The sequence below is a fragment of the Mirounga angustirostris genome, unplaced genomic scaffold (assembly GCF_029215605.1).
Source record: "Mirounga angustirostris isolate CCGP_5_RB_7025 unplaced genomic scaffold, mMirAng1.0.hap1 SCAF_7, whole genome shotgun sequence".
NCBI lineage: Eukaryota > Metazoa > Chordata > Mammalia > Carnivora > Phocidae > Mirounga > Mirounga angustirostris.
In genome coordinates this window covers 28614356-28631662 of record NW_026991715.1, presented here as the reverse complement: position 1 = coordinate 28631662, position 17307 = coordinate 28614356, and the positions used below count along the sequence as shown (strand labels likewise).

At 52.7% G+C, this 17307-nt stretch overlaps 1 long non-coding RNA gene across 1 annotated transcript; it reads left to right on the top strand.

The window, feature by feature from the left end:
• The first annotated feature begins 983 nt into the window (after positions 1-983).
• On the top strand, positions 984-15314 carry LOC135365245 (uncharacterized). Its single transcript, XR_010412878.1, has 3 exons — positions 984-1263; positions 13725-13901; positions 14352-15314. It is a non-coding gene; the product is annotated as an uncharacterized LOC135365245 (long non-coding RNA).
• The last annotated feature ends 1993 nt before the right edge of the window (positions 15315-17307 follow it).

The following is a 17307-nucleotide window of genomic DNA, read 5'->3' as shown; positions in this document are numbered from 1 at the left end:
TCCAGAAAACAACTCAAAGGACCCCCAGAGGGGTTTGGTAAATTACAACGGGGAGAGGTTGGGAGCGGCATCTCTTCCTGCCCTTCAGCCCGCCTGGCATCCTGTCGGGACATGCCGAGCACAGCCTGGAGGCCTGGCTGCTGGCTCTGGGCAGGAACACTTCCCGTGTGAGCCTTCTCGCTCAGGGCAGAGCCTGGCCACACATCCTAGAGGCAGACTGTGGTTTGTTACTAGAAACACAGTGTGCTCTCTGGAAACTGTGTAGTTTCACTGTATGTTCGTGTGTGTGTGTGTGTGTGTGTGTTTGCATGTAGGTGGCTGTGGCCTGCAGAATGGCAGACACACAATTGTTGTGATGTGACTACTCTGGGTCAGGTACCAGTCAGCTGCCTTCAGAATGAAGCAAGGGATAGGGTGGACCTTGCTGGCTCAGTCGGTAGAGCGTGCAACTTTTGATCTTGGGGTCTTGAGTTCAAGTCCCATATTGGGTGCAGAGATTACTTAGACAAATAGGTATTTTAAAAAATAAAATAAAATGAAGCAAGAAAGGTTTGGTGTCATTTTTCCCTTCTTTATAATCTTCCATGGGTTCTCTTCCCACCCCATTCCCCAGACTTCATGCAATAACCAAGAATTGCTCTTAAAATAAAAATTTAATGAGGGCACCTGGGTGGCTCAGTCAGTTAAGCATCTGCCTTCTGCTCAGGTGGTGATCCCTGGGTCCTGGGATTTAGTCCCACATCGGGCTCCCTGCTCTGAGGGGAGCTTGCTTCTCCCTCTGCCTCTGCCTCTCTCTCCCTCTGTTTCTCATGAATAAATAAATAAAATCTTTTTAAAAAATAAATAATTTAATGAAAAAATGCAATGATAAAGCTAGATGTTAGCTCTTCCTGGTGAAACCCCAAGGAAGTCTGGCCAAACTGGCTTGCGGGGTGGTAGTGGGGAGACTACAAAGAGCTGCCCCTCAGCTTCAGAGATCTTGTTAGGACAGTTTCCCACAGGCTGAGTTCCCACATCATGCCAGCCGCGGTTCCCAGTGAATGGGGCTGGGAGTCGCTCACCAGGAAGAGGAAATCACCCCGGGGTTTCCACAGGAAGGGGTCCGGACTCAGAGGCACCAATGTGTCGGCATCGAAGGTAGCCTGTAAGTGGTCCTTGTATGGCACGCACTGTGTCAGAGTGCATGGGTCTCCGAAGAGCTTGGGAGTGGGGGGCCTGTGCCCCGGTCCCAGCATTACCCCCTGACCTGCTGCGTGAACTCAGGTAAGTCGTCTGCCTTCTCTGGGCTCAGGGCCCCTTACCTAGTTCCAGGGAGGCAGTGAGGAGCCTGCAACAATGAGACCAGAGGGGAGACAAGAAGCATCACAAACGTGACAGGAAGCGAGGGACACAGAGCCAGGGTCCCTGTGGGAGTTGCCTGCCGTTTCACAGAGGAATGTGCCCGTATTAACTCATGTTTGGATTGTGAGAACAGCCCTGGACACGTTGATAGAGGAACGTCTTACCAGGAAAGTACCGCTAGCTATCTAGTTGACACAGGGTTGTAACGGCTTTGCTGCTTATTCCCACTGCTTGTTATAGAGCTGGCAAAGTGCAGTGATCAGAAATTTTTAAAGATTATTTATTTATTTGTCAGAGAGAGAAAGAGAGGGCATGAGCAGGGAGAGCGGCAGGCAGAGGGGGAGAAGCAGGCTCCCGCGGAGCAGGGAGCCCGATGGAGGACTTGATCCCAGGACCCTGGGATCATGACCTGAGCCAAAGGCAGCCGCTTAACCAACTGAGCCACCCAGGCGCCCCAATGCTCAGAAATGTTTAGACTAAATGGATGGATGGATGGATCATTCACAGCCGTGATCACTTAAAATCTGGGGAGGAAGTACTCTGCCTAGTACCTGCTTTCAAGGAACTCTTGTGGGACACATCAGGATAGATAGAGTTTCCAGGTGCCAAGGGTTCAGGAACATGGCTGTTGTATATATATGTCCTAGCACATAACCGGCAGTCAAGGAGGGCTTCCTGGAGGAAGAATGTCAGCCTAGGAGGCAAGTAGAATTAAAGAGAACAGGGCTGGGATGCCTACCTGGCTCAGTCGGTGGAGCATGTGACTCTTGATCTGGGGATTGTGAGTTCAAGCCCCACGATGAGTGTAGAGCCTACTTAAAAAAAAAAAAAAGAGGACAGAGCTTTGATCAGGTGGAGCAGTAGACACATCTGGCTTATGGTGGGCTTGGACCCCATAGGATCTCTGGGGCTTAGGTGAGCCAGGATCCTGGGGTAAAGTTTGGCCATCTATTGGGCATTGCCCAGAATGGCATATCTTCATGTCCCAGGTCCTACAGTCTCCCTACCCCCATCACCGGGGACAATTCCTCTCCTCCCCAGACACTGGCTCCCCCTGATTATTCCCTCTCCAGAACAGACTCCTGGGTGCATAAGCCACCATCTTCCACTTGGAGAGTGCCCCCTTTTATTCTGAGCACCTGGCATGTTGCAAGAAGGACCAACGGGACGTGGTAGGCACGGAGGCCTTGAGAAGAGCCTGCACTAGACCCTGTAGTCCTGGTCCCAATGTGCACAGCCAATAAAGGCTCTGAAAAGGCCTGCACCAGAGATATCCTGTCTAGCCTTCTTCAGTCAAGTGTCTCCCAAACTTATTTGACCATAGAACTATTTTTCCATGTGTAATTTTCCAAAGAACAGAATTCCTCTGGAAGTCTTTTGGGGAATGCTGGTATCCCTGCTTTCAGAAGGCAGAGAGAGACACTTCTTATCCAATTCATACTCCAGTCTGTGTCCCTGATAGAGAGGAAATTAGCAGTGGCTGAACCCCAAACTGGTCATCACAGCTCTAACCAGGCTTCACTCCTACCCTACTGGGTTGTCACCTTCTTGGGATCATGGACCCTTCATCTGTGCCCTTGCTGAGTGCTAACATGGACCAAGCATACAGTGGTGCTTAATAAATACCTGCTGCCCATGAGGTGAAGCTCTTGTGTATGGGTCCAACCCAACTTGGTTCTTCAAGCTCCCGGCGGGGGGGGGGGGGCGGTCACGGTATTCCCATTGGTTTGTTAGTTGGGAATTCTTATATTCTTATGGGGCCTGGACTTATTTCTGGTCTCTCCCTCATATGGGACGCTTTCCCACCTGCTCCTGTCCACAGGGATCTCTCTCCCTTCCAGATCCCCATGGCCTGTAGAATTGAAGCCGTTCAGCTTCTCCTGGGCTGTTCGGTGTGTTTCCTGTGAGCGAGTCTCTTGTGTCTCCACTGCTATCTGCTTTGTCATCTGGCAGTCAGGAGCTGGGCCTGAAGCTCATAGCCTGTGTGGAAACCGGGGCTCCTCCAGCTCCTCATTGTGGGTGGGAACGTGAGCCAGTCACCGCTCTCTTGGAGTCTCATTTGCTCGCCTGTTCGGTGGGGGACAATCATGGCACTTGTCTCAAAGAGCCGGGAAGAGGGGATGTGCTCTTGCTTGTAAAGTACTTAGCACAGCATAGTCTGGTGAAGAGTAGGTACTGGCTGAGTGGTGTCCAGTGTCACTTACTATTATTGGTCCCAGCCAGCAGCACTGTGCTCAGGACCGGACCCTTAGAAGAGCCCGTCCCTGCAACCCTACAGTCCTGCTAATCATGGGTGGAACGCAGGGACCAGGGTAGGGAAGGCACTAGGAGCCCTGCCTTCTGAGGCCAGCCTGAGGCTGCCAAGCATTCAGCCTGAGTGAAGGCTCCTCCTGCCAAAAGATGGCCATCTCCAGATGTCTACAGGCTGGAGGGAGCCGGCTGGCCTGTGCGGCCTGAGGGCAGAGACAGGACTAATGGGAGGAAATTACATGGAGAGATTTCATCTCAGCTTGAGGAAACACATCTACCAGTCAGAGCTGGCCAACCATGGCCTGCCCAGGCTGCCAACAGAGGCAGTGAGCTCCCCGTCACCGGAGGTGTGCGAGCAGAGGAGTTCCCGAGGGAGGGAAGCTGCTGAGGAGGGTTTCCACCCTTGAGGCCCCTCCGAGGCTGTGGGCAGTCCCTTATACTTCCATGCAGCTCTGCTCCTCACTTGGCTTGGTGGAGTCCACTGCAGGCATCTGAGCTCTGGCAGCTTCTGAGGTGAGCATGAGAGCAAAGCTTGGACATCTCCAGCTCCAAATTGGGGCTGGAGGCTGGAGGGGAGTGCTGCTGTAAGAAGCTGATTTCAAGGGAGATGAATGACCGCATTACCTTTTTGGAGAAGCAGCTTAATGCGGTGGCTGGTAGCATGGAGCCTGAGCCCAGTCTGTGCCCAGGCACCCCTACCCCAGGTCTGCTGGGGCTGGGGACAACAGAGATAGGCGATGGGAGGGGGCTTGTTTTTAAATCAGCTTCCCCTCCCTTGCTTCAACTTCTGAAACCACAGGCTGGAAGGAGAAAGATGGGAAGGAGCAGGAGAGGAGAGAACCTGGGTTTCCATTTTGGCTCTGCTCTGTGACTTTGGGCAAGCCACTTAACCTCTCTGTGCTTCAGTCTTCTAATCTGTGAGATGGAATGATAATCATACCTCTCTCGCTAGTTCTTGGAAGAATTAAGTGGGTTATTATTGGCAGAGTCCTTGAAATAGTTTGTGGTCCCTATTAAGTACCATAAAAATATTTGTTAAATAGATAAAAATTAATTGAGCAACTCCTATAAGCCTAGCCTATTCAACATACAGGGGTTTTACAATAATCATCTTGTTTAGTCTTTACAAAACCCTAATGAAGTTGCAAATCCTATTATTAGGGAAACTAAGCCCGAGAAGGTCAAGTTCCTTGCCCAAGGTCACACAGCTGGTGAGAGGCAGAGCTAGGATTTAAAGTCAGGATGCTCTGCCTCCTGGACCTGGGCTCTCAACCACTCAGCTCCGTCACACCAGGAGTTTGCAGTCACTCTAAGGGAGGTGAAGTGCCCACAGGAGCAGGGCAGCAGATCAGCAGGCAGGAGGGGGTCAGAGAAGCGCCCTCCCTGTCCCTTCTCAGGCCGGAAGTTCCCTCTTAGCGGCTGCTGCCCCGGGGGGAGATTTTTTTGGACTAATTTGTGGCAACATTGCTGGGTGACTCCGATTACAAATTGCAGCCTTGCTTCCTCCAGCTGAGTAATCTCCATCGTGGGGTCCTGGAAACACCTAGAACTCCGGGCTACTGGTGTTGGCTTTGGCGGTGACACTGCTGAGGGAGATGGGCCACCTCACGCAGCCTCTAGGACCAGGGACAGGAGCTGGGAGACCTGGATTCCCTATACAGTCTCTCTGGGTGTGGGTGAGGCTGTGGGTCTGGGATGTGCTGCTCACTTCCATTCTCTCTGCTGTCTCAGCAGGACCCCTCTGTCTTACTCAAGACCATGTCCCCTGGGCTGAGCCAGGGCCTGGCTGAGAGTAAATGTCTAATAAATATGTGTTAGACCCAAGAATATCTCCAGACACCTGCACTGCACTTTACTGTTTACAAAACCCCAATCCTATCTATTATCTCATCTGATCCTCACAACAGCCCTGAGAGGTAGGTCTTTTAACCCTATTTTACAGAGGAGGAAACTGTGGCTCTGAGAGGAAATGACTCGCCCAAGGTCACCGAACTCAAACCCCGGTCTCAGTCTCAGGGCTCTAAATTCAGTCTAGTCCTTCCTTGTGTGGGGACTGTGAGGAACAGAAGGGACCTCTAGTTGGTCTTGGCTTCTTCGAAGGCTCCTCAGAAATGGGAGATGGGGTTATTGGCTCCCAGGGGACAGCCTCCAGGGCTTCTGATGGGGGGAAGGGGTGCTCAGGAAGCTAAGGATCATTGATTCATGTACCAAGTCCTTCCCCCGCCTCTCCGGGTGCCAGGACAAGTGGGTCCATGGCCTCAGGCTTTCTGTCAGGGAGGTGGGTCCAAGTCACTGTCCAAAGGTGTGGCATCAGAGTTTGCCTCATTAAGGGGGAACAGCGCTCTGTTTCTTGGAGACAGAGCCCCCAGGAAAACTTTTGGGATCCCTCTTGGGGCTGTGCTAGGACCTGGGGGTGCAGAGCCAGCTCTGCGGAACCAGCCTCCCTTTTGCCGAGGTGAAAGTGTGTCTCTTCAGCTTTGGGTCACTGGTGGGCCTCTGCTGACTGCTGTGGTTTTCCTTGTCAGCTTTGCTAGTTTTACTTTTTGTTCAACACTCTATTATTACTGACATCTTAAAGGGTTTCCCCTCTGGTCAAGCTTGGTCTTCGTGTTTATAATTTGAGAACTTCTCTCTTCTCCCTCTTTTCTTTTCTTTCTCTTCTCAGCCCATGGTTTTGGAAGATGCTGAAGCAGGAGGTAGGTGGGGGGCTGGTTTAAAAGCAACCTCTCCCTCCATCCCGCATCTCCCTGCCCTGAAACCAGCAGGCCTAAGGGCACCCCCCCGACACACTCGGGTAGACCCTGCTCTTTGAGCTGGGAATTCTTTTTCCTTTTCTGATTGAGGGCCTTGGTGCTGCTAGCCCCCTTTGTGCCCTGACCCATCCATTCTCTTTCTCTCCAATATTCTCCCCTCTCAGGGCTGCCCTCCCTGCTTCGGGAAGTTTCTGGCACAGCTGAGCCCCTTGGCCATAAGCAAGTCACCTTGCTTCTTAGAGTCTATAGTGCCCTGAGAAAGTGGGCACATGGCAGAGCCTGACAAACTGGGGGATAGGAAAAGACTTTCGTGAGGCCCCTCTCATCCTGATTCAGAGTGGGACTAGGCCCGTGGTCAAAAACTCCCTTTCTAGAATTCACGGTTCCTCTGGTTTGGGTGGGGGTTTCTTCAGTAGCAGCAGGTCGGGCCACAGTAGCTGGCCTGATGCAGTAGAATTCCAGCTATAGTCCAGGGGCTGGGACAGACTTTCCATCCTGACTGGGGGGGCCAGAGCTTGACAGTTGGTTGCTGGGAGCCCAGGACTGCAGACCTGAGAACCACCAGTCTATGTCTGCCTTGGAGCCAGAGAAATGTTCCCCGTTTTCTGCTAAGCCCTGTCCCCAGGATCCCAAGCTGAGGAGGAACAGAAGCCTCAAAGCTTTTTTGTCCCAGCTCCTACATAGTACTCAGGGTGGACCCGGCTGGTCCCTGAACTTCTCCAGCTTGTGTGGCTGAACTTGAACATTTGCGTTCAAAGATGAGATTCAGGTCCACAGGGGGAAAGCACTTACAACCCCTTTGGTTGCTGGGACTTGTACACGAGACCAACCCGCAGTGCGCCTGCACCCCAGCATGGAAAATGCTGTCTTGGCCTTTCCTTTGCACCCACAGAAAGTCCCCAAGGTCCCCTGGGCACCAGGTCTCGGTGCTAGTCAGGGAGCTGCGCTCGGATGCCGGCACAGGCAGGCTAGGCGTCTGGTTCACTGCTGGTGCCAGAGCTCCTAGAGAATGGGCAAGTGTCCGGGGGCAGTTAGAGATCGCCCTGTATGCAGAAGGGCTGGTGTAATGAAGCACCCCGGACGGCAGAGTTGAAGCTATGCAGGCCCCCAGGGGACAGGAGAGCAGCGCAGACCACAGGGGTCAGGAGGGTCCCCCGAGGAGGGGCCAGAGCTGCAAGGTGAAGAGCCTGTGAAATGGGAGACAGAGAGGTGGGGGCCTTGCGGAGAAAGGTGGGGGGTGAACCTCCTCTGTCCTACCTTCCCTAGGCCAGCCCTGAGCACTGAGGAAAGCCAGCCTGCTAGAGCTCAGAGAGATGTGGGAGATGGCCAGTACCCCCAAACATGCACACAGGGGAAACTGAGGCCCAGAGGGGCAGGGACCTGCCTGGGTCTCACAGGTCCCTGGGACTCCCCCTTCCTCTACTTCATAGCTCAAAAATTTAGGAGCCATTTGCCCTAAGCACAGGGAATCTTGAAACATGCAGTAAAACAAAACAAAAATCCGAAGAAGACAGTTCATGTGTTGAGCATGATTGCTTTTGTAATAAAAAACAAACCATTTAATGTTATTTAAAAATGCGGGTGGAGGGGCAGCTGGGTGGCTCAGTTGGTTAAGCGACTGCCTTCGGCTCAGGTCATGATCCTGGAGTCCCGGGATCGAGTCCCGCATCGGGCTCCCTGCTCGGCGGGGAGTCTGCTTCTCCCTCTGACCCTCCCCCTCTCATGCTCTCTCTCTCAAATAAATAAATGAAATCTTTAAAAAAAAAAAAATGCTGGTGGAAATACAAACGTCAGGGTCGGATGGGGGCTTGGGACTTGCTCATGGCAAGCAGTTCACTAGCTCAGGGTGACCAGGTGGCTCCTTCCACAGCCTCTTGTGCCCTGGGTCCTGGGGAGGCTGTGATTCCGCTGGAGAGCACCCCCTGGTGGCTGGCTCTGGAAGAGTCTGTGAACTGCAGGGATGGGAAGTAAGGAGGGTGACCCGTGGACACGGAGCCCCTGCCTGCCCCACAGCTGCCACCACTGCATACCAGAGGATGGACTGGAGTCACTAGCAGAATTCATCTCCCTCCTGAAGGAGCTGTGACAGGTTCTCACCTGGACTCTGGAGTAGGCCTGGTGGCCTGATGTTCTGATTCAACCGAGCCCCCGAAGGGGGTCTTTTAGAACAGAGTCGCTCACACGGGGCATAAGGAGGGGGGAGACACTTCATGACTGTGCCCTGCCTTCAGTGTTGGTGACAGAGCCGTGACACACAGCTGGTGAGGCCCCACAGTGAGGGGCAGATTGAGGTGTCCCTACTGGGAGTGATGGGGTGTGGGGGGAGGGGTGGTCAGGAGGGCTGGCTCTTCCCTGGCTCACCTGCTCAGGCTGGCAGGATCGTGACAAGGATAATGGCAGTGACAGCTTTAGCTCACGTTTGCTAAGTGCTCCATGTGACCGGCACCAGGGAGGCCTCACAAGGGCTCTGTGAGGCCGGTGGTCCTTTTCTGGTGTTGTTAACAAAAAATCTCCAGGTAGAGAGAATAGACCCACATATATGCCCTCATTCCAACTGCACCATTTCAAGACGTTGTCACACTTGTTTTCGCTCATTTCATCTTTCTTTCTTTCTGTTTCTTTTAAATTAAGTATATTAAAGCAAATCCCAGACATCATGTCATTTCACCCTCGTGTGCTTTAGCATGTACGTTTGAAAAATAGAGATACTTTCTTACATAACCGCAAAGCCATTACCACATCCAAAAAAAGTGAATGATAATTCCTTGGTGCTATCTAAAACTTGGCCCATGACATGGATGCTCTTATTGCCCCCATTTGACAGAGGAGGACACAGAGACTCTGGGGGGACAAGTAACTTGGTCCCAGGTCACACAGCTTCATAGTGACGGGGATGGGATTTGAGCCCAGGGAGTCTGACTTGGGAGCCCACCACTAAATCTTAGTTTCCCTCTCTGTAAAGTGAGGGATAACGAGGACTTCTTTGTTACTTCACGGGATAATGGGTGAGTGGACCATGTCGTTCTTGCTTCTAACAATAACAATGAAAATAATAATGAAAGAAAGCAATCAGAAGAATCATTAGAATGTTGGCCTGATTGTAAGGGAATATGACAACTAAAGGAAATTAAGGTTTGCTGAGTCCCCACTCCTCTGTCAGCTCTCCCTCATCTCATTGAATCTTTACCCCAATCCTGTTTCTTTTTTTTTTTTCTTTTTTTTCCCAATCCTGTTTTTTAATTACCAGCTTCATTTTACAGGTGAGGGACCCAGGGACTCAGAGGGGGTAAGTGCCACCCCAAGGTCAGGCCACTGGCAGTGGCCAGGCTGGTCTACTGGGGGTGGCAGAAAAGCCTGAGGTATGTCAGAAGCTGAAGGTGGCCTTTGCTAAAGGCTTTGGAGCATTCCATCTCCACGGGGAATGTGCCAGTTGAGATCACTTCTCACAAGCAACAGAAATCCCCTTTGGTGGTCTTAGGCAGGATAGCATTTTACTGTAACGATATGGGACGGCTCACAGAATGGATTGTAAGGAGGAAGGCAGGCTGGGAAAAAGATGAGCCTGCAGCAGCCCTAGGACTTGGAAGCCACAGCTGCTCAGAGGGTCCATCTGGGCTCCACTTCTGACTCTGCTTTGACGTGCTTTCCAAGACCCAGAACCCTGGGGCAGACTCCAAGGCACCCAGCATGGGTGGCATGGCCCCTGCCCACCATGGCTGGGAGAGTGTGGCATTTTTCTGGAAGGTGTGAATGCTGGGCCATGCCAGCGTTTTTTAAAGGAGTGAAGTGGGGAGGGAGCTCGAGGGGATTCCCCAGAGAAGACTCAGCCGGCTCTGGTTTTCACACGTAATTTTGCTTCTGATCCTGGGAGTGTGAGTCACATGTGAAAGTCTCTTGTTTGGCGAGGCCTGTGTCTGCGCGGCCACCACCCTCAGTTAGCTGCCACCTCAAGGCAGGAGGCCCAGGTATGGGCAGGACTCCCCGTCTGCCACCGGCTGCTGCAGCTATGGGAGCAAGGCATTAGGGACTCTAACTTTTGGGCCCAGTGCCCAGGGGGATTTTCCATCCTATGCATTACGTGAAAATAGAATGCAAATGATACGTAAATGAGCCAGTGCCCTAGAAGCCCTTCCGCTGGGTAAAGATGTGAAGGGGCTGAGGAGGGGCTCGGGCTGGTCTGTGCCTTCCAGAAAATGCTCGATCCTCTCGCCCCCAGGGAGAGCCACAGCCTCGGGCAGATCCACCGCTGCCTCCTCCTCCTGCAGGAAACCTGCCTAGCTATCGCCACGGTCTGTACCCCTGGGCACGTAGTACTCCCCAGGGGCCTCAAATCCTTAGGAGAAGCCGGTGGCACGTCAAGTCTCAACAAATAAAAAGGGTCCTGCTGCTTCTGTTTTCTCCGCCTGTGGCCCATGCACGGGGCTGGGCACACAGGGCCTACTGGATTGACCCAGGGCCAGCCAAGAGGCCAGGCTGTACCAGCAAGGCCTGGGAGAGGAGGGATGGCCCTCTTCCCGCTCAGCCTCAACCCCTGGGTCTGGCCCACAGCTTCTGGTGAGACAAGGAAGCTGGCTGGAAAGGCTGACTCCAGGGCGGGGGTGTGGGGGCTGCTTAGCAGTTGGCAGAGACCCAGCAGACTCCCCGGATACAATGTCCTCCTCCATCAAGGCTGTGCCGGGCTGATCAGATGGGAAAGTAAGCCAATGGGGGAAGTGGAGAAGCAGGTGGTGAGAGGGACCCCAAGGGCCCCAGCCTCTTCACCGTATATCTGAAGGGAGACTCCAGGGCCCTGAGAATCAGGAAAGTTTTAACTTCTGGGAAGTCAAAAGGCAGGTCCCCTCGAAGGTTAATTCTGTGGCAACCAGAGGGCAGGCCAGGAGAGTCCGTCCCCCAAGCCAGGCCCAGCCAGATGCCTTTTTCTAGTGGCCCAAATTACAGTCCTCCCCAAAGCCCTCCTTCTCAGAGTCTGGGCTCAGCCTGAAGCACGCCAGGCTCTGACTGGTAAATTTCAGTGAATTCTGTCTTTCCTGCCTGTCTCTCTATGTCCCTTCCCCCCTCCCTTCCCGCCCACCATCCTCTCTTCCTGAGGCTCTGTTTCTCCTCTGTCTTCGGGTCTCCCCCTTCCCTCCCCGGCCCCCAACCTCGGGCAGCCCCAGCAGCGCCTGACCTCCTTGTTCATCACACTGCAGGATCTGAGCCTAGAGCACAGCGTGCTTGCTCACTGCCCCTGAATAGGCTTAGGCAGCACCATCACACGCCTTAAAACACAGCTTTAAATCCAGAGCAGGCTGGCCGGGTTATTTTCCTGTCTGTTATAGATTAAAATTTGGCACCTTTGGACTTGGCCCCCTCCCCAGTGCCTCCATCTGAGCCTTCAGGGGTGAGGGTAGGCCCTGGGCTGGCCCTGGTTACCACGACCTTAACCCGCTCCTTGTGCAGGCTGCAGACAGCGCCCATGACACTATCAGGCCAAGCTCCTGCAAGAAAGCTTCAGGAGCCTGGAGCCAAGGATCCTCCCGTGACGAAGATGGGGCTGGTGGTCAGGGCCATGCAGGGTATCACCATCTGTCTGGACACAGAGGGCTGCAGGGTGAGAGGGGGTTGGTGCATGAGAAAGGAATCCCTGGTGTTGGCCAGACCTGTCCTGTTTGGGTCCCCATGGGAAAGCCCCCAGCTACCTGGGCCACGGTTGCAGGAAAAATGAGACAGTTGCCTCCTATGGGACCAAGCCCCCCGCAGCCACTAGACTGACCTCTCCAGGGTGAACCCAGGGGGCTGCGGGCTCTAGGAATAGGTGGCTTCCCTATGCGGTGCCTGGCCACGACTGCAAACACGCCCTCACCATTTCATCATCCACAGATTTTTTGATTTTTTGATTTTTTAAAAGATTTTATTTATTTATTTGAGAGAGAGAATGAGAGATAGCACGAGAGGTAAGAGGGTCAGAGGGAGAAGCAGACTCCCTGCCGAGCAGGGAGCCCGATGTGGGACTCGATCCCAGGACTCTGGGATCATGACCTGAGCCAAAGGCAGTCGCTTAACCAACTGAGCCACCCAGGCGCCCTCTTTTTTTTTTTTTTTTAAGATTTTTTATTTCTTTATTTGAGAGACAGAGCATGAGGAGGGGGGAGGAGGCAGAGGGAGAGGGAGAAGCAGACTCCCCACTGAGCAGGGAGCCCTATGTGAGGCTCAATCCCAGGACCCTGAGATCATGACCTGAGCCGAAGGCAGTCGCTTAACCAACTGAGCCACCCAGGCGCCCCAAAGATTTTTTTAAAAAAGAGTTTTGTGTTGTGGCTGTTCTGGGTGAAGTCTTAACGATCTGATTTTAAAAGCCTTTCCCCTGCTGCACACTCTGTGAGTTACCATAGAGATACTTTAGAGGCAGAGCAGACTTAATGAGCTCGGTTGGGCCTTTTGTGTTCCTGAATGTTTTCCATTTCTGAGCCCTTAACATATAATTAGAGAGATTATTTAGCATGGACGTTTTCTTTTATTGTAAATTAATTTCAAAACCAAGTTCTGAGGTTAAATAATGATTGTATTTGTTAATCAATCCAACCTGGATTTCCTTCCCAAAGAAAACAGGAGGCCATTGTCAAAATGTTGGGAACAGGATGTTTGAGAGTTTGGGGGTTTCATTTATGGCAGTGATGTTAAGGCTCCTGGCAGTCAGTACTTATCTGCGCTGATGTCTTTTTATTAGACAGGAATGTGTTCTGGGAGGAGGTGAAACTGGAGATGCTTTTGGGATGGGGTCCTGGGGGTCCCGTGATCCTCCAGCGACGGCCTGGGCCCCCGGAGAGTCACAGCTTCCAGAGAGGGGCCTGCCAGCACCTTGGCCAGGCCGCAGGTTGGGGAGCCCACAAAGGTCTAACCGAACGTGGTAGGTGGATGAGAAGGGCTTGCCTCAGGGAGGCGGTGGGACAGGCTCCAGCAGCTTGAGGGCCTCATGCCTCTCCAGCCCTGTTTCCCTGTCAGAGTAAGTGCCACTGTTTTTCTCAGGGTTCCTCAGTCTTGCTACTACTGACATTTTTTGGCCAGACGACTCTTTGTTGTGGGGACTGTCCTGTGCGTTGTAAGATGGTTAGCAACATTCTGATGGCGGCCTCACTAGATTCTGGTAACACGCGCACCCCTCCCTCACTGTTGTTATACCAAAATTACCTCTGCATGTTATCAGAGGTCCCTTTCTGGACACATTCAGCCCCAGTTGCGAACCACCGAGTTAAAAAGTAATACATATTTATTGTAGAAAATAAGATAGAAATAATCTGGAATTCCAGGATCCAGCGTGAACCCCTGTTAAGCTTTGGTGTACTTCTTTGCAGAACTTCTCACGCATGCGTGTATGCGTTTTTGCTTTTTCATGAAACCCAGGCCACAGAGCGTGCAGCTGTGGAACTTGCCAGGGCACGGGCTGCCAGGGATCGTCGCCCTCGTTGCTTCATCTACCGTGCCGTGCCTTCTTCTCAAGCTCTGTCGGAAGCTCCCCTCTTCAGTCACGGCGGGCTGGAGGGCCTGGAAGTGTGGTGTGACGCTCAGCAGATTCTCATGGTCAGCTTTAGGGGTCCAGGGACCAATGTGATCATTCGCTCAGGGCTGATCTGCGGGGACTGACACACGCTCACACTAGCGCACCGCTTACAATCAAGTCACCCCAGCCCCGTTTCCGCCTGGCCCAGAGCCCGGGCTCTGCCCCACGGGGCCTTGTGTTTTAGTGGTCAGGCCTGGCAGAGAGCCCACCTCACAAGGAGGGAGATGCAGGGTGGGCCAAGGCAATCGGGAGCTCTCAAGTGCCAGGCAGCAGCGGGAGGAGGGTTCTGCCCAGGTGACGGATTGTGGCCCCTCTGAGGGTTGGACAGAAGCAAGACACTTTCTCAGGGAAAATACCCACATCTGCCAATTTCTGCATGCGATTCCGTAGACCCCAAGTTAGGAACTTCTGAGGGCAGGGATTTTCCTGGGGACTTGTGGTGACCTAGAATCTTAATCTCTCTCTTCCAGGAATATTTGTCAAGGCCCTGGGAAGGCTCTGACCTCGCACAGGGCAGGACCTCCCTCCCAGAACAGGCAGCATCAGTCACAGGCAGTGGACGGATGGATGGGTAGAGGATGGGTGCACGGATGCCTGGGCCTTGAGAACCGGGACCAAGAGCTGAGCTTCTCCCAGGAGCACGGTGACCAAAGCCAGCATTGGCTGAGCCTGTATTATGGGCTGGGCGACTCACCTAATGTGCTCTCTGCATCACTCGATCTGACGGAGAGAAAAGGTATCATTATCTGAGTGAGTTGCCACTTGACTGAACTGGAAACAGGCTGAGACTTGCCCAAGAACACACAGCTTTGTGAATGGGAAGCCGGAATGTCCACGCTCCCAACCCCAAAGCTATGCTGACTCTAAGGAGGGCGGGAGGGAGTTGCCTGGGCTGAGAAGGACAGGTGCACACTCTGCCAGGACCTACTGGGACCTCTGGCCCCGGGGCCTATCTTCCCAGCCAGGACCAAGAATGCTTCTGGCATAGAAGGAGAATGGAGGAAGCTGGTTGCCTAGGGCTGGAGGGATGCGGAGGAGGGTCAGTGTTTTGTGGGCACTGAATTTCAATGTTGCAAGATGAAAAAGTCCTAGAGATCTGTTGCGCAATAAAATAATGTGAATATACGAACACTACTGACCTGCACACTTAAAATGCTTAATAGGGGGGCACCTGGGTGGCTCAGTCGTTGGGCGTCTGCCTTCGGCTCAGGTCATGGTCCCGGGGTCCTGGGATCGAGCCCCGCATCGGGCTCCCCGCTCGGCGGGAAGCCTGCCTCTCCCCCCCCACTCCCCCTGCCTGTGCTCCTCTCTCAATGTGTCTCTCTCTGTCAAATAAATAAATAAAATCTTAAAAAAAAAAAAAAGATTAAAAAAAAATGCTTAATAGGCTCAATTTTATGTTATGTGTTTTTTGTACAACAATAAAAAAACAAGTGTGGAAAAAAAGGTTACTTGTGGAACTCTGAATGCTTCTGGCTTCTGACCTGGCCTCTTCTCCCTGAAGTTGGGCAACGGCCAGCATGCTCCTCCACCTGGCCCCCCCAGCCAGCGCCCTGCGGCGTGTCTAGGCACTGCGGGAAGGCGCTGAGCTCCCGGGGCTGTCTCCAAGTCACTGGCAAGGGTCTTCTGGAGCCAGAGAGAAACAGGCAATCTGGGGGAGCTCGGACCAGCCTGGGGGCAGGAAAATGGGAAATGTGTGCCTCAGGGAGGTTTTCTTATATTTTATTTAATTTCTTTTTTGAAAAGACTACATAGGTAGTAGGACAAACTTCAAAGGGTACAGGAAAAAAGGTACAAAAAATTATGCAGTGAAAATTGTTTCCTTTCTACCCCTCTCCGCCCCACCCCTTCCCTGGGGCAGCCGCTCTGCTCTTACTACTTTCCTGTGTATCTTTTCAGAGACAGTTCATGCATCTGCAAGCATATCCATTTGCATTGTGTGCAATCTTCTTTTTTCTGCCACGAATAGCATATTAAGCATACTGTCCTGTACTTTGGTTTTCTCGCTTAACAACACATCTCGGAGATCATGTCCTATCAGTATATAGAGATGCCTGTCCATCCGCTTTAGAAGTGTGAGAGCATCCATTGTGTCCGGGAATCTTCCGTTGATGAATCTGGCCTCTCTGGGTGATCATATAGGTTGTTTCTGATAGGTGTGGTGATAATGCTGTTGAGGATCATCTCATCCATTCACCATTTCACGCACATTCAAGTACATCTGTAGGTTAATTCCCCACTGTGGAAATGCCGGGTCACAGAAGTGCTTCTAGCTGTGACGGCAATGGTCAGGTTGTCCTCCACAGGGGCGGTTCCCACTTGGGACGATTCCGGGCTCATCGCTGCCTCATCCACACTTAGTTGTTATTGTTGTTGTTTTTATTTTTTTATTTTTTTAATTTTTTTTTCTAAATTTATTTGAGAGAGAGAGAATGAGAGAAAGCACATGAGAGGGGGGAGGGTCAGAGGGAGAAGCAGACTCCCCGCTGAGCAGGGAGCCCGACGCGGGACTCGATCCCGGGACTCCAGGATCATGACCTGAGCCGAAGGTAGTCGCTTAACCAACTGAGCCACCCAGGCGCGCTATTGTTGTTGTTTTTAAAGATTCTATTTATTTATTTGAGAGAAAGAAAGAGAGAGGGAGAGAGAACTCGAGCAGGGCGAGGGGCAGAGGGAGAGGGAGAAGCAGGCTCCCCTGCTGAGCAGGGACCCTGATGCAGGACTCGATCCCGGGACCCCGGAGTCATGACCTGAGCCGAAGGCAGACGCTTAGCCGACTGAGCCACCCAAGTGCCCCTCAACACTTAGTTTTATAACATGTCTTAGTCTTTTCGGTTCCGATAGGAGACAGATGGCATTGTGTTGTTTTTACATTTCTCTCATTGTACTGAAGGTAAGAATCTTCTCGTGTGTTTAAGAGCTGATTTTTCAATTCCTTATCTGTGCCGCTTCTGTGTCCTCTGCCCATTTTGCCGGGGGTCGGTAGACTTCTCACGAGTCTGTAAGAGTGCTTATTGAACTACAGGAATATGCCGATGATTGGAGTGGATTTTTAGAGAAAGGGCCACAGAGCGCTGAGGTTCCAGGCCTGTGCCCCGCCCCTGATCCTCTGCTATGGGCTCACTGAGGAACTGGGTGAGGCCCTGAGCCGGGTTCACCTGGAGGGGAGTGCCTGGGATCGCTTTTCCTGGGGCAGGGCAGAAGCTTTAGGGGAGCCTTGAGATCTGAGGACAGGCAGAAGGGGCCTGGGTAGACTGAGTAGATCTGACCGCTGCTCTGGGCATTGTGTGTGGCCCAAGTCTGCAGAGAGCTGACGAGTAGGGGCAGCTTGTCCAATCTTTGGGTCCAGAGTATTCCTCAGCAGAAGCCCAGTGGTGCCTGGGCCCATTCCCAGCTGTGCGGAGGAAGCAGCGGACAGGGGTCTTT